Source organism: Excalfactoria chinensis, chromosome 1 (genome assembly GCF_039878825.1).
Source record: "Excalfactoria chinensis isolate bCotChi1 chromosome 1, bCotChi1.hap2, whole genome shotgun sequence".
Lineage (NCBI taxonomy): Eukaryota > Metazoa > Chordata > Aves > Galliformes > Phasianidae > Excalfactoria > Excalfactoria chinensis.
The window spans coordinates 43265346-43280309 of record NC_092825.1 but is presented as its reverse complement, the minus strand read 5'-3'; the positions used below and the strand labels follow the sequence as shown (position 1 = coordinate 43280309).

General features: G+C 44.2%; 1 protein-coding gene across 1 annotated transcript in view; it reads right to left on the bottom strand.

Annotated features, from left to right (window-relative positions):
* The window catches only part of ELK3 (ETS transcription factor ELK3), a 31806-nt gene extending 26306 nt beyond the window's left edge, over positions 1-5500 (bottom strand). Inside the window, exon 1 of the mRNA XM_072340906.1 lies at positions 5065-5500. The gene's annotated coding sequence lies outside the window, so the exon portion shown is untranslated. The remainder of the gene's footprint in view (positions 1-5064) is intronic.
* Between the last annotated feature and the right edge of the window lie 9464 nt (positions 5501-14964).

Below are 14964 nucleotides of genomic sequence, written 5' to 3'. Positions count from 1 at the left end.
AAACTAAGTGTAGTTTGCAAATACGTTAATGTATAGTAATTGGTGCATGATTACCCGAGCTATATTTTCAGTCTTCAATGACCGCAGAGTAAACTGGCAAGCAGAGACTCAGACATGACTTGAATGATTCTGAAATGAGTCTGGGGGAAATCTGACAGAACAGGCAGCATAATTTGCACGCTCAGTACACACAGACACTGCCAAATTTAGAGCAAGGCTACGACATACCAGGAGGACTTGCTCAGAGCAGGCAAATGGTACAAAGCTAGCAGGAGCCACACACTAATGCTCTGGTGACACTCAAGGCCCAGCCTAGCAATGCATATCAATGCTTGCAACATGCATTCACAGAAGCACTGCCACATTCAAAAATAAAGACACATCTCAGTGCTTCAAAGGACCAAAACACAGCCTGTGGCTTCCTACAGAAATTCTTCTCTTGAAGGGTCTAAAGCTATATCTAACTCCTCATACATAGAATGTGCCAGAGTCTTTGTGAAACTTTCTTTACATAGTTAATGCACATTAATCTTGGATGTTCATAGGTGTGATTGCTGCAGGTGAGCTGTTTCCGACACATAGTTCATGCATGCAGGCATAAGCGTGCTCCTCCTAAAGGAGGGGCAGAATGCAGTCACCAAGGCATTGCTACAGGCATCCACACCATTGCTCAAAGACAACTAGGATCCCTAAACCACCACAACGGTTGCAGCAGGGCAAAGGCAGACGTGGTGCTGCTAACTGTAACGCCAGAGAAGAGGAAAAGAAATGTTTCAGTGGAGCTGTATCTGCTAATGGCATGGCAGAATTAGGTCCAGTGTTCATAACCATAATACAACTTGAAATAAAGACCCGAATATTTAGTTATTCAGTAACCTGTGAGACACTGACCATGAATTACACTGATCAGACACATCAGCAGTTCCAGAGCACTTTTTGGTACTGCAAAAACCACTACAGTATTTATATAAAATTAAACATGCAGAATGCCTGCACGGTTACCAGTCAGAGCTGAACTAGCTGGCTTGTGATATTTTCATATCAGTATATTTCTGTACCAGTGCTTACGGCAGGAATTTTGTTTAGTTTTTGCTATTAGAAAAGCAGCAAATCCTCTCTTCAAAAGCTCCTGGGTTAAAATCCACTCCTAAAAGCCTAAGAACCTGAACTGATGGCTGGTATATAAATCCACAAGCAGCCTACAAAAGGTGTAAAGTCAACAGCGCACCTTCTTTGCATGGAGCACAGAGATGGGGAATACTCGGTGCTCCATCTGCTTTGTCTGCAGACACGTGGCTGAGTGCTTTGCAGAGCAGTGAGCTGGCTTTCCCATACCCACACCTTGACATACCCCTGAAAATCATGACTAACTCTTCAATCATTCCTTACTCAACAGAACACTTCAACATGAGAACAGATACATTCAGCCTTTCAAGAGCGCTCAACAGCTTCCAGAATGTGAGTTGATTCACTTCAGAAGCCGCACACCAAGTAAACATCTGCCTCATGATTCAAGACTGCAAGATCCCCTCTTGCGGACAGCACAGAGGGGAGAGTCATGACGAATCACCCCTTGCATGTACAGCACAGGATGGCTTCCAAGGGCCCAGAAGTGACAGCCTCTGCTAGGAGCCACTGGGTGTGGTTACAAAGACAGCAACTCAAAACCTAACGGCACCCTCTTAAACCGGCTCGGGCTCGAAACATCCTATAATCAGTGCCCCATCCTGTAATCAGAGTCACAGCTCTACTAAGGATGCAGAAAGCTGCCTTTGGACGCACTGCACACTGGGGCCACCAAACAGAGATAACTGCAACTAGACAAACATACAAACTTTGCACGAGGTCACCACGGTGCACCACATACACAGGTCACAAACAGTCCGACATTGGTTCTCCCAGTCCCATCCCACTCTCCCCAAACTTCAGTGGCCAAATGTCTTTTCACTTCAGCATTACTCCTTTTCTTTGATTTGCTGAAGCAACACAATGTCATGTAATTGCATTCCCAAAGCTAAGATTCACATTTGCTATGCAGCTGTGGAAACCCTGTCTCCATAAGCACTATGAGCCTATGTAAGAGCCGGACCCGCAGGGCAAGCCTTGAGCTCCAGTGCACCTCGGTGAACCTGACAGGAGACCTCCTTTCTGCAGCAAGTCCTCCAGAACAGATTTTTAAACGAAAGCAGGTTTCAGCTTCTGTTACACTGCCACTCCATCACTAATACTTTCCTATAGGAATACCTTGACTGTAACACACCCTGAAGTTGGCTTCTGTCCCAAGAACGGCGTTACAAGAAAGTGAAGTTTAGATCACCAGACCTAGAACACAGCAAAGGGGAATTCTTCAGCCTTCAGAGTGAGACACTTGATTCGTTTTCGTGATTTAAGCTTAACAAAATATTAAGTAATAGGGGCATCAGTAAGCAGTGAGAATTGATCATGGGTAAAGGCAAAGTTTTATTTCTACGTATGAAAGCATCCATGCACGTTGCGTTTTGTAAACACAGTTACAAGGAAAGCTGTGCTGAGTTTCTCCCCCTGTGCTTGTTTTAACTGCTGCATAAAAGAGTTGGTGGTATCTAAAAGGACAAAGGCCTGTCATTTTTCATTCTTAGGACATCGCCCATGGAGGTGATGAGAAAATCAAGATACAAGCAATTATGACAGTATCTCACCCCTCAGCCAGCAGTACGTAACCTTTTCACACATTACTAATTTCATAAATTCATTATTTGAGTGGAAAACCATCATGCTCTATTGGTTATTGGGATTTTTTTCTCTTCTGAACAGAACTGATGCTGAGTGAATACTACATATCTACACTACGTAAATTTCCTACCTGTCCGGACGAATGTGTGCTCTTCATCCGCACTGGTTCAGGAAATGGCACACTGAAATCCCACCACCATTTAACACAACAGTGGCCTATTGCAGAGGCAGTATTTCAGGGAAAGCCTCTTCACTAAGAGTCTTGGTGCTGTACGCTGACTGCTCCATCACGTATCCCACAGTCACGTTTAATACTCTGCCCATTAATGCCCCTCTCTCTCTCTCTAAAACCTCACAGAAGAAATAAAACTCCAAAACCAGAAGACAGCCCTCACTACCCGATGACTGCATTCACCTGGCAGAGTTTAGGCGTCTTCTGTTTCACGTATTCTTTTTAAGTTTTTCCCTGCCCAACCATGAAAACAGGAGCCATCCAAGCCTGCAGGCTGTGTCACCAATCTACTAATAGCATTGCTCCGTACAGCAACATTAACGAAGAACTGTTTTGTGCAGCTTGGATACAGAAAGTACAGGAAACACTGAAGATCCTTAAAGGTAAACACGTGGTGCGCAGCAATTAGTTCTCCATCCAGCTATGGCTTCTTCGCACAACACTTGCTAGGTTGAATGGTATCACGCGATAATTGAATCGAGCAGCTAAGTGTTATTTCCTATTACTTGCACGTTTAGTCACATTTTTTGGACACTAAGGAAAAGAAAAACCACTTGCAAGCAAGACTCCATTTTCTGTTTGCTCCAGACCATTCCCCACCCCCCTGAAAAGCTAACCTCAAATTGAAACTGAAGATCACTGGGACATAGCAAAGACCTTTTTAATTCCGAACACAGGCATTTTTCCTTGACTACCACGGAAATAAATTATCACAAACTAATTACACAAAGCACCAAGTGAAAAGCGAAGTGTACAAAACAAATATAGCCTGAAAATGCAACGTGCAAAGTGCCGAAAGGGTGAGCTTATAGGGCTGAAAGTGCAGCTCAGTCACGCTCACAGCCTCAGCACCTGGGCACAGGAGTGCCTTCTTACAGTGCAACCACATTGACTGTCATGGATGCAGAGAGTGCGTCCGCCTTCAGCTGCATTGCATGGCCCCCACTTCTCGTGCTACTCCTTCTGCAAGCATTCATTGCATCGCATTCAATGCAAACTAATCGAAAAGCCCCTAAGAGCAAAACGCAACATGAACCACGACCTTCTGCTTGAAATGGGACGCAACCACTGACTTTTCAAGTCCCCAGGACTGAAAGGACGCTGCACCGTGCATACTTGTCTCAGCACTGCGCCCCTGGGTAAATAAAGATGTAACTTGTCTCCCTTTCAACTACAACGCTAGAAGGGCTGTCAGGGCTTCACAAAACCCTCCTGTGTTAGGGAACGGAAACTCCTAATGAGATTAGTTGGTGTGTGTGCAGACATTACTTAGCCATGACTAAATGGGCTCTCTTCCTGCAGCCAGTGGAAAATTCAGGGAACTTTTTCCCCCTGCAGCATCAGAGTCCCTCTAACCTTCAGCACAGCCAGATCCAAAAACAACTCTCCACTTTCTCTCCCTTTCTCTCTCTCTCTCTCTTTCTCCTCACAAACATTAGCAGTGTTTTTAGGCTGGTGGTGGAAACTACCGACGGCGGCCAAGGGGTCTCGGGGCAGAGCGGGAGGGGGAGGGCCGGCAGAACGCAGAGGACTACAAAGGAAACTGTAAAAAGAGCAAATACATAAACCTGAGAAGGAGAAAACCACAGAGTTTCTTTGTGAGCAGCAGTGACTCATTTTCAAGATGTTGTCTGCTGCCAGTTTCAAACCGGAAGCGCATGGCAATTAGTCTTGCTGTTTCCAGACGAGCCAGAAACTCTCCCGACACATTTTTTTTCCCTTTAAAGCCCCTCGTGCAGTTCCCGCTGCAGCCTTTCCCCAACCCCCCTCCGGCCTCCTGAGCCCTCACGGCGGCTAAGGGGGGACCCCACCGGCGCCCCCCATCCGCCTTAACGCATCCCCGCACGATGCCGTCCGGGGGAGCCGAGCCGCGGGGCCGCAGGGACGCGATGCGCTGCGGGGGGCTCGCCTACCCCCGGGACAGCCCCCGGCACCGCCGAGCCCCCCGAGGCGCCGCTCCCCGCTCCCCTCACTCACATCGGCCGGCCACGGGGCAGCAGCCCGACCCACGCGGGGCTTCTCAACACGCCCCCCCGCCGCCCCCCGTCCGGCCCCGCGCCCTCCTCGCAGAGCCCCGAAAGTTTGCAGGAGTTCTCCCGGCGCTGCGACGCTGTACCTACCCAGAGCGTGCGGGTCCCTCCCGCTGCCTCGCGGTGTTCAGAGGGAGCCGGGTAAAACCCCCCGCTTTCCCATGCTGACAGCCTTCTGCAAACGCTCTGTTGCTGTTGTAATGAGATCCTGATTTTTTTTTTTTTTCCTTTTTTTTTTTTCGGCTTTTTTTTTTTTTTTTTTTTCGGTCGGGGTGTGTGTGTGTGTCTGTGCGAGCAGGAAGTCGGAGCAGTCAGACAGAGAGCCGGCTCACTTCCTTTCCTGCATTATTCCCCAGGCGGTTTGCAGTCTGTGTAAACAGGCTTTTCCTCCCCTCTCCCCTCGCTCTGGCCACTGATGCGCGGCATGGCTGTAACATAAGACACACACATAGCACGGCGCTAACGGGAACTCCGCGCACTCACGAGGAGCTCCCCCGACCTCCACCTCTTCCTGTGCTACACCCCCGGGGAGGAGCCACGGCTCGGCCCGGCGACGGGAGGCGGCCCCGGAGCGGCCCCGCAGGTGGCACCGCGGTGTCCGGATGCGGAGCTCGGGGGGTGCCGCGCGGGATGTCCCCGTTGTGGACCTCAAACCGGTACCGAGGTACAGAAGGCAGCGTAACGGTGTGGTGCAAGATCGAGGAAAAGGGCGCTCTATAAAGTCGAGGACTGCTGAAATCATCGAATCTGAGCAGCGTGTTCCCACTTCAGATAGCGCAGACTGGCAGAAAAGCACTGAGCGGGGTTTAAGTTTTGACCAGCGACCTCGGTTTCTCAACTGTGTGTTTGGATTCGTTAGAATGAACGCTTTCCCCAACACGTTTATATCTTTCATGGCTTCTATCTCATATATCTGCATTATTGAATACCGTGTTCAGTTCTGGGTCCTTCACTGCAAGAAGGACGTGGAGGCCCTGGAGTGTGTCCAGAGAAGGGCAACACAGCTGTGAGGGGTCTGGAGCACAAATATGATGGGGAGCGGCTGGAGGAACTGGGATCGTTAGGTCTGGAGAAGGGGAGGCTCAGGGGAGAGTTTATTATTATTATTATTATTAGTTTATTGCCCTCAGCAACGACCTGAAAGGTGGTTGTAGCAAGGCAGGGCTCAGCCTTTTCTCCCACATAACGGTGATAAAACAAAAGGGAGTGGCCTCAAATTGCACCATGAGAGGTTCAGACATTGGAATAGGCTGTCCAGGGGAGTGGTGGTGTCACCATCCCCAGAGGTGTTCAAGACCAGTGTAGACATAGCACTGAGAGACATGGTCAGTGGCCATGGTGGGGATGGGCTGATGGTTGGGCTGGATGATGTTAGTGCTCCTTTCCAAACTGAAATGATTCTTTGACTCTATGATTGTACTGTCCATTTCTACATTTATTTGTGAACTCTCCAAGTGAGGGATGTACCTTCTGACTGCCCAGTAAAAAGTGCAGTGGTGCTACTAAATACGTAATGCAATGCGTTACCGTCAAGAAGCACTACACCATTCTTTAACAGTCACAACATTTATCATTCAAACACTAATCACAGCTCAGAACGTTCTCAACCTGAAACAACACAGAAGCTATGCTGATTTTTCACTACCCTGATAGCGTTGCTGGGAACAAAAGTGTGCTCCATGTTCTGATGAAACTACAAAAGTCGCCACGGTTGGCCACTAGTCATGAGTCAGCAGCACCCCAGCTGCTGGCAGACAGCAAATGGGGTCTGGGGAAGTTGGTTGGGTTCTCCCTTCTTGTCTTCTAACATGTCATGGGGGACCAACCATAACACTCCACCAGCACACCAAATGATGTTGCTTTACCATTTTCTTTAAATGATGCACTTTTAGATGTCATTCAATCTTAAAATACAGATGTGGAATCTGCTTACTTTGTGTTTCCAAAAAAATAAATGTTGAAACATTTAACTTTAGGCAGCACAATTCCTAGATTAAAGCATGCAATGGACTAAGTCCTTGCATTAGGTGTTGAAGCCATCTGGGTGCAGGAATCAACCTTCCTTTGGGGACTGCAACTGAAGTCCTGGTTTCCATCAGCGGGGCAGCCGGAAAGAAATGTTATATCCCTAAAAAGAAAGCCAGCAGATAAACATGTTCTTATTTATTGTGAGCCCTAGGTATCCTGCAGCACTCACCTCTCTTTGTCCGCGTAGTGAAGCTGAGATCTAAATGAAGGTGTCATGCTTGGGGCTGGCGGGCACAGTATGAGAGCTTCGTATCAGCCGGGGGATGGTGAGGAAAGCAAGGATGCTGTTTAACTGAAAGAATCCACCAGGATATGTTGGAAACATGAAGAATTCAGAAAGCTCTGCAGAAGGTGGAAGATGTGAACTTTTTGGCTACTGATTCTTGTAATCTGGAAAATATTTCTGTGAAGCTGCATCTATGTACTTGATAAAAAGACTGTGTTTTACAGAGTTGCTATTAAAATTCTCTCATCCGTGATAGCTGCCTAGCCCAATTAATGCAGACTTATGGCTGTCCTTAAGGACTGGCTGATGCAAGAATACAAGATGATGAATGGAGAAAATTGCAGGTTTGGACTGTGTAGGAGCTCCTTTCTTCTGCAAAAGCAGTTCCCTTCAGGAAGCCTGTTGGTTGATGTAGCCATAAAAATGCTAGTTATGTGTTTGGTAGGGACTGCAGTCAACTTGTCTCTGCCGATGCCCACCCATCAGCGCATATTGCAGCAGTCAATTCAAAAGCCTGAAACCCGTCCTCAAGCTGTGAAGATGTGGGGGTTTAGCATCACAACTGTTGTTTGTTGCTCAAAAGTTGGTCCAGACAACAGCTGTCACACTCAGGAGTGAGGAGTGGCTGGAGATCGCTCTTCATCCTCTGGGGAGGCACGGCACCACGGCTCAGGGTCCTGATTGGATGGGTTCAGATCAACCCTGAACAAACATGTGGACCTAAATTGTCACTGTGGTCTGTTCATCCTGCAATTGTACAGCCTGTAAAGGAGCCCATGTTTATAAAGCCGGCTTTTTGCAGAAAAAAATATGCCCCAAAGCATTCCTAAGTGTAGTGACTGCAATTCTGCCTCATTTTCATTAGATTACATCGATTAAGAAACCAGGCTTTTTCTGTCCTTTCAGGTCATTTCTGCCGTATTTTTACACTGTTCACAAATCTGATGTACTTCTACAATTAACCTACCTAAAGCAAAGAAAGAAAAAAACAGAGGCAGATTTGCTGCTCTGCAGAGCTCCATCTAAGCTCTTCAGGCTGGGGTTCATGTCCATGCTGGTCAAGGCTTCAGTGTAAATTCGCTCAGTCTTGGGCCCACCATAGTTTAATCTAAGTAATTATAAGGTCACTTTGCAGCACACCTTTTTCCTTAAAAATACATCCATGTTTATAATTGTCTATAATTATCAAAAATGAAGTTGAAAGTAGATGGAAATAACGGTCATTTCAGTTACTAATTTAACTGCAAGTGCATTCAAATGCATTTATATACTATATTGCCCTCTCTAAATACTTTGTGTTTTTTCTCCAGATTACAGGCTCTGTGGTGAAGAGGTTTCAGCTTCGTCTCTGTGTTTCTGATAACACCACAAGCTGTAAGGTGAGTATACAGAAATGGATCACCTGAGTTGGAGCAGCAGCCTAAGTTGTGCAGGATTTCGGATTGCCCTTCACAACACTCTGTTTAAATGCCTTAGAAATGCTGCTTCAGCATTGATGAACGTTCCTCCTGCAGGTTTGGCTTTCCTCTTTCTCACTTCACCGTAGCTGGACAAACACGGGCTTCAGAGCCAACAACTTCATTACTGCAAAAAGTCCCAGGGGATCCATTCTGCTCACAGAATGGCCAGGTCCTCAGTTTTATCTCATCTCGCAGGCAGCTTCACTGGCAAGCAGAGCACTGTCTGCAGTACTGTACAGCACTGCCTCCAGGGTGTAATGCTGACTGTAAGCTCTTGGAAACTCAACAGAATGGACTGCACATTGTTCCCCTTCAAGTGTTCTTTCTACCTGGGCTTTGCTGAGCTGTCTTAAGTAAAACTGCAAGCTTTAGAAAAGGGTTAAATGGCAGACAGCGACAAAACTGTGCGTGCTGTTGGAAATTGGATCTGATTAGTGGGAAAAAACAATTGCATGTCAGCATCAAATGGTTGAAGATGGATGGGTACCACGTTTTCTGGAGCAAATTCTGCAAGTTTCAACCTAAAAAGTTTCCTGTCTGAGGCAGGAGACAGGCTAAATGCTTCTTCACACAACTATGCAAGTATCCTGTGCAGACCTTGACCAAGAAGTCTCTGGGGACTTTTGTTTTCTCCAGGAGCACCTTCCAGTCCCTCATGGCAGAGGCTGTGGATGAGCATTTCTGCTGGGCTGCAATTAGAATGATGTTCTGAGACCCTGAGGTGTTCATCCTGTTTTCTACCCAGCCCAAGAAGACTGTGGTGCTGAATCAGGAAGGAGTGTTTGGGGAAATTACTGCTTTTACATTCCTTTTCCTCTGGCACATTTTTTCTTCCCTGAATGTTCTGCGTTCCCTGTATGTTGCTGTGGAAGAAAGCACACGACCCAACACGTTTAGATTAAAAGCATCACTTACATCTGTTATTTCATTAGGTTTGCCTTCTTAGTGAAAGATTTATATGGCATTACCTCCTGTGTGCAATGTAATTGCCTACGATTTGTTGTCATTTCAGGAATGTTGTGCTGTGGTGTTTTGGAGGAGCCTATGGCACCTAAGTCAGCCGTGCCTGAAAACAGGGAAAGAGGATTCCATGAATCTCTGAATATCCCCATGGTCAAATCCGGCTGCAAAGATTAACTCATTGAGAGGTCACCGTGCGTCTCTTAAACCTTTCAATATGTTCTACTGCAGGTTTTTTTCCCAGGCTAATTAATTGAAGGTCTGAGCTAGAAGTTTAGTTGTATTTTATCTCTTTTTTTTTTCTTCTGTCTCCCATCTGTCTATTTTACTCTAACTTAATCTCCAAATGTAACTTAACCAAGGCTGCTGCCCAGTATCACCATAGCATCTGAATACAATTAAACAGCTTTTACTGTTCTTGGATGTTTTTGGTCCAGAAGAACACAACTCACTGCTGCTACTGTTCAACCCACGTTTATTAGATGGCGAATGATGTGCAGATTTTGTCTTCAACGTGTGACCTTACAAACTTTTGTGTTTCCTTGTATGGCCTGTGCCTGGCAAGACATTTCTCCTTAACGGTGTTCAGTTAGGTGCAAATGAGCATGGTTGTTTCCCTTTTGATTACCTTGTGTTTGATGATGATGTATTGTCATGTTTGTAGTTTGTTGTTAGTTACCCATGGTCTTGGTCATGTGCCTTTTCTAATAAAGTAATTGACATTTCTTTTAAAGCCTTTCCTGTTCTCATACTCAACAACCACAATTATAAAACTCACAGAAAAGACACTTCAGAAAAGCAAATAAATTCTTCCAAATATCTTTGAGTTTTTAAAGCCAAAACTACCCCTTAGCCAGACATTGGTGCAGACCATAAAGTATATCAGTTATGTGTTTCTTATGGGATGTGATTTCCATTAGCATAAGCATAATTTCACTTGCAAGAAAGCAAATTTTTTTTCTAAGTCACATTACAGAAAACAATTTAAAAAATGAGTATATCTTAATCCTTTTACCTTACATGTGCTTGTATTTTTCTTAAAGTGCAGTAAAGGATAGAAAAACAATTAAAAGAATGTAGTTAGGTTCCTGCCATGGGTGATCTGGAGGTGCTCACATCTCCCTGCTCCCTGCACAGGGACCATAGGAAGCCTTCCCAGCTTGTGCAGCACCCCAAAGTGGTCCTTCAAGGTAGGAGACACAGATAGCCCTCGGCTTTGTATTCTTCCTTCAGTACAGCTGAAATATGGACTTCCTTGTCTAATGTTGTGCAGTATGGCTCAAGAAGAAGGGGAGAAATTGTCAAGACTGGAGAACAGGATGGGGTATAGGTCTGGTTGAAAACAAGTGCAGTGCAGATTGGATAAGGCGGTAGCAATGCCTCTGTCACTCCGCTCACCTCCAAGTACCTCCACTCTCTTTATCCATGCCCAACCACATGTGGCCTAGTGCTGATGTCAAGGGCCTAAGCTATGACCAGAAGTTGTCAAGGAAGAGAGAAAATGCAGTGTTTGGCAAAAACACAGAGACCATAAAACTGTGTGTTGATTAGCATACAAACAAGACTTCATGTTTTTGGGAACCGTAAACAAGGTCTCAAGGAACCAGTGGAATTTTCTCTGCTATTCTGTGGAGGTCATGTTGCTCATACCCTTGCTTATATCTTAGTTTGCGTACTTTCTAACTGTTAGGCCCTCCTTGCTTTTTATGGCAAAACACATGTAAAAATGTTATCAAATCAGGACAATGGAGGACAGCTTTCAGAGCTCCCCTCAGCCACCTGGAAATATCCCCAGCACACATGACCCCAGATCACTACAGATGCATTGGCAAGTCAGGTCATATAATCTTTCCTACCCCAACTTAGATTCTCTGCAATTCCTATAACCTTCCCCAACCTAATTTACCCTTACCTACCCTAATTCACCTCCCCCTCCTTGCCCCAGCATACTGATTAATCATAGGCTAATATATTGTTTACTTAGAATAATGTGATTATAGATCACATCTACAACAGCTTGCTCCAAATGCATTTAATGCACTGTTTTGGTGCACCTGATCCACGTCAGTGAAGTGTGCTACTGCTGTCCTCTTACTGGGCAAAACAAACCAGGGAACAGGGTTGGACAGATGTCTATGGTGAGATTTTATTCCAAAAATTCCCAGACCATGAATCTGGTCTGCTATCTATTAGTTCAGGACAGCTCTCTTGCCTCTACCTTAAGTATACACATGTTGAAAATCTGATGTGCATTTGCCTATACGCTACCCTTTTACCATGCACTAATGATAGCTGTGATTCTAAGAATACTACCAATATGCAGCAAAAATAACAGTTATGAAAATATTGTCCTGTCTTTTTGTCATGCGCTGTTGTCTGGCTGCTATCAACAGTTGCCACAATCACACAAAAAACCTTTTTTGACACAGACTGTAGGCTTCTGATATCCAGACATAAACACAAGTCTTAGTCCACCCTTCCTAAACAAACCGTGAAGAGATAGACATGTGCTCTCATTTTTGTGCTTAAGACAAAAACAAATTTGAGCAATGACGTTATGAGGATGGCTAACGTGGCCGTAGCCCACCATCTGCATCATCTGGTGAAGCACAGCTTCTCCAGCCTGCTCTCATCCGCAGTCCAGCTTCATGCAGTAGTAGATTTAAGCGTATACTTTGGGCTTAGCTAAAAGGCGGCTTCCCATCCATGTTCAAAAGGTGCTGAGATTACAGGAAGTTTCCTTTGACTTCAGGGGAATTCATTTGGGCATCTATTGTGCCCAAAGTGGTCTTTAGGATGATCTTGTTTTAATACCAGGTTTCTACAAAGTCTCATAAAGATTGCAGTATAAGTTTATTGGTCCAACACTTGTCTTATTCTTCTCAAAGAAGAACGGTCTCCCTAACAGGCTGTCACTTACTTTAGTCCGCAGAATACAGCTTGTATAATTCATGTTAAGATCTTACTAAGAAATTGCAAAAATACATATACACAGAGATGTATGGTGAACTATAATGCAAGTGGCTTTAAACATTTTTACACTGTTGGTAAATTTTTTGGATGCTGTTTACGGTTGAACTTTTCTCCGTTTTCCTGTAGAAACTTCCGCATCCTCTTCCTGTGTCCCTACAAAGTTTTGTACAATGCAGAACAAGAAATGCTACAGGGATTGTGCTCCACCTTTCTCCTTCCTGCTGGGATATCCTTTCTGTAGAGAAATGTAAAGTATGTAATATTCAAGTAAGAATGTTGTATTATTCTTTATCTCAGTCATTTTCTGTTATCTACAGCATATCAAGCTGAGTCTACACTGGTTGCAGAAGTGCACCGCTATTTTCATATTTTTATGACATATGAGTTACTCAGCCAAAGGTAGCTAAAATCTATTACAAACTTTCTTGTTTTCCAGAGTCTTATCAAGGGTTCATGTCTAAGCCAAACAAGACAAGGGTGGGTTGGGTTTTTCTCTTCATTGTTCAGATTGAATTAACAGGAAGGGGGGAGTACTTTACCTGTCTGACACCAGAGCAATATTCATTAGCTCCCACTTCTCACTTGCCTGTCTGTCCAGACTCTGTCTGCATCCTTGTGGGAACTGTACAGGATAGATTTCTTGACTCCCAGTAATAAATAAGAAAATTAGTAAGGGCCTTTGATCTGAGTTCCAATGCCTTAACTCATTCTAAAAAGGTCAATACTTACAACAACAAGAAAGGGATCGAGACATTAAAAGCTTAGTTAATGTATATGCAACGTATTCTTGAGCAGTCAGGGTAGGCTTTCACCGATGTTATACCAAGGAATTCCAAAAGCCTGTTTTATAGGCCTACATACATATAAATGCATATGTATACATGCATATGCTTCTTTAGATCATTTAGCAGTCCTTCACCTGCAGTAGCGTCAAGGCATGACGGTGGTCAGCACTGAAGAGAATTATTCTGTAGTCTTATCGGCTATGACCGATTGTTCATTTCAAATGAAGTTATATATGTAAGATAATAAATGATCCACAGGGGTGTCCAATTCAAGTAATACTTAAAGACAGCCTTCTAGAAATATGTAGAAGTTTTGGACAATTTATTGAAATAGCAAATAGGAAGCAGATGTTTTTAAAACGATCTTTAGAAAAACACTGCACAACAAAATGTATTCGTCTGCATGGATGAGATCTGCTGAGTCAAAAGTATCATATACTTACCAGCTTTTTAATTTCCTCTTCACCTTTCCTGATAATGCATATTTCACTGATTTCTTTATCTTTCATGACAAGTAGAGCAGGTAAATAGAATAAAGGGAAACGGTTAGACTATAGGAAGTTAATAGTATGAAGAGCAAAATAGGAATGTTGTCAACAAAATTATCTATGTAAAAATTGTGCCTTTACTGATCACCAAACTGGTTAAGAAGTACATATTAATTTAACCTCTGCTATATTTAAATTGTATTGATTTGTTTACGTTATAGAGTTCTTGCTTGACCTTTATTTCCATAGAAACTATTTATTTAACAACAAATAATTTAGTGCAAGGTTATTATGCAGCAATGAATGGTCACCAAAAAAAGCTGCATGTTTCAAACTAATATAATGATACTGTAAATTATGAGGATGATAGTTTTTCAAGCAAATGACAAGATCACAGATCACAGTGGGAACTATACTTTTGCGTGTGACAATCAGTTGTGATTGTGTTAGAGAATTCTGCTTCTGTGGTTAATGGATTTGACTCCAGTTCCTGTTCTGCTCAAGCTCCCTTGTGTCTAAATGAACAGACCTGTGCTGAACTCTTTGGTTGGACTCAGAAATTTCACTGGTCTAATTATGAAGAATTTCAGCCTCTTATTGGTTTTACAGCAGGAAATGCTGACTTCCCAATCCCAAGAAGAGAGAAATAACTGCGGTACATTTTCTTAAAGAAATAAGGTTTTGTGATCATACACCATCAGCTGATGACTTGAATATCTCTCTGTTGATTCATAGGTTTTAACAAGTTTGCGTGGAAATGTCTGCAGTTTCTCCCTAATAATTCAGCCTTCCCACTTCAGCCAAACTGACAGAAATTATCTTGAAAGTCCAACACTAAATTCACAGTATCACACACACAGTATCACAGTATCGTGCGAGTTGGAAGGGACCTTAGAGATCATTGAGTCCAACTCCCGGGATTTGAGCCCTCTGTGTAGCAGAGCAGCATTTCTGCCACTTATGCCACAGGGGGGATTCGAACCCCGGGCCTCTGGTGTTGCAAGCAGCAACTTATACCACGATGCACACGGTATTATTCCATGAATATTCCATGAATATCAGCTCTTGGA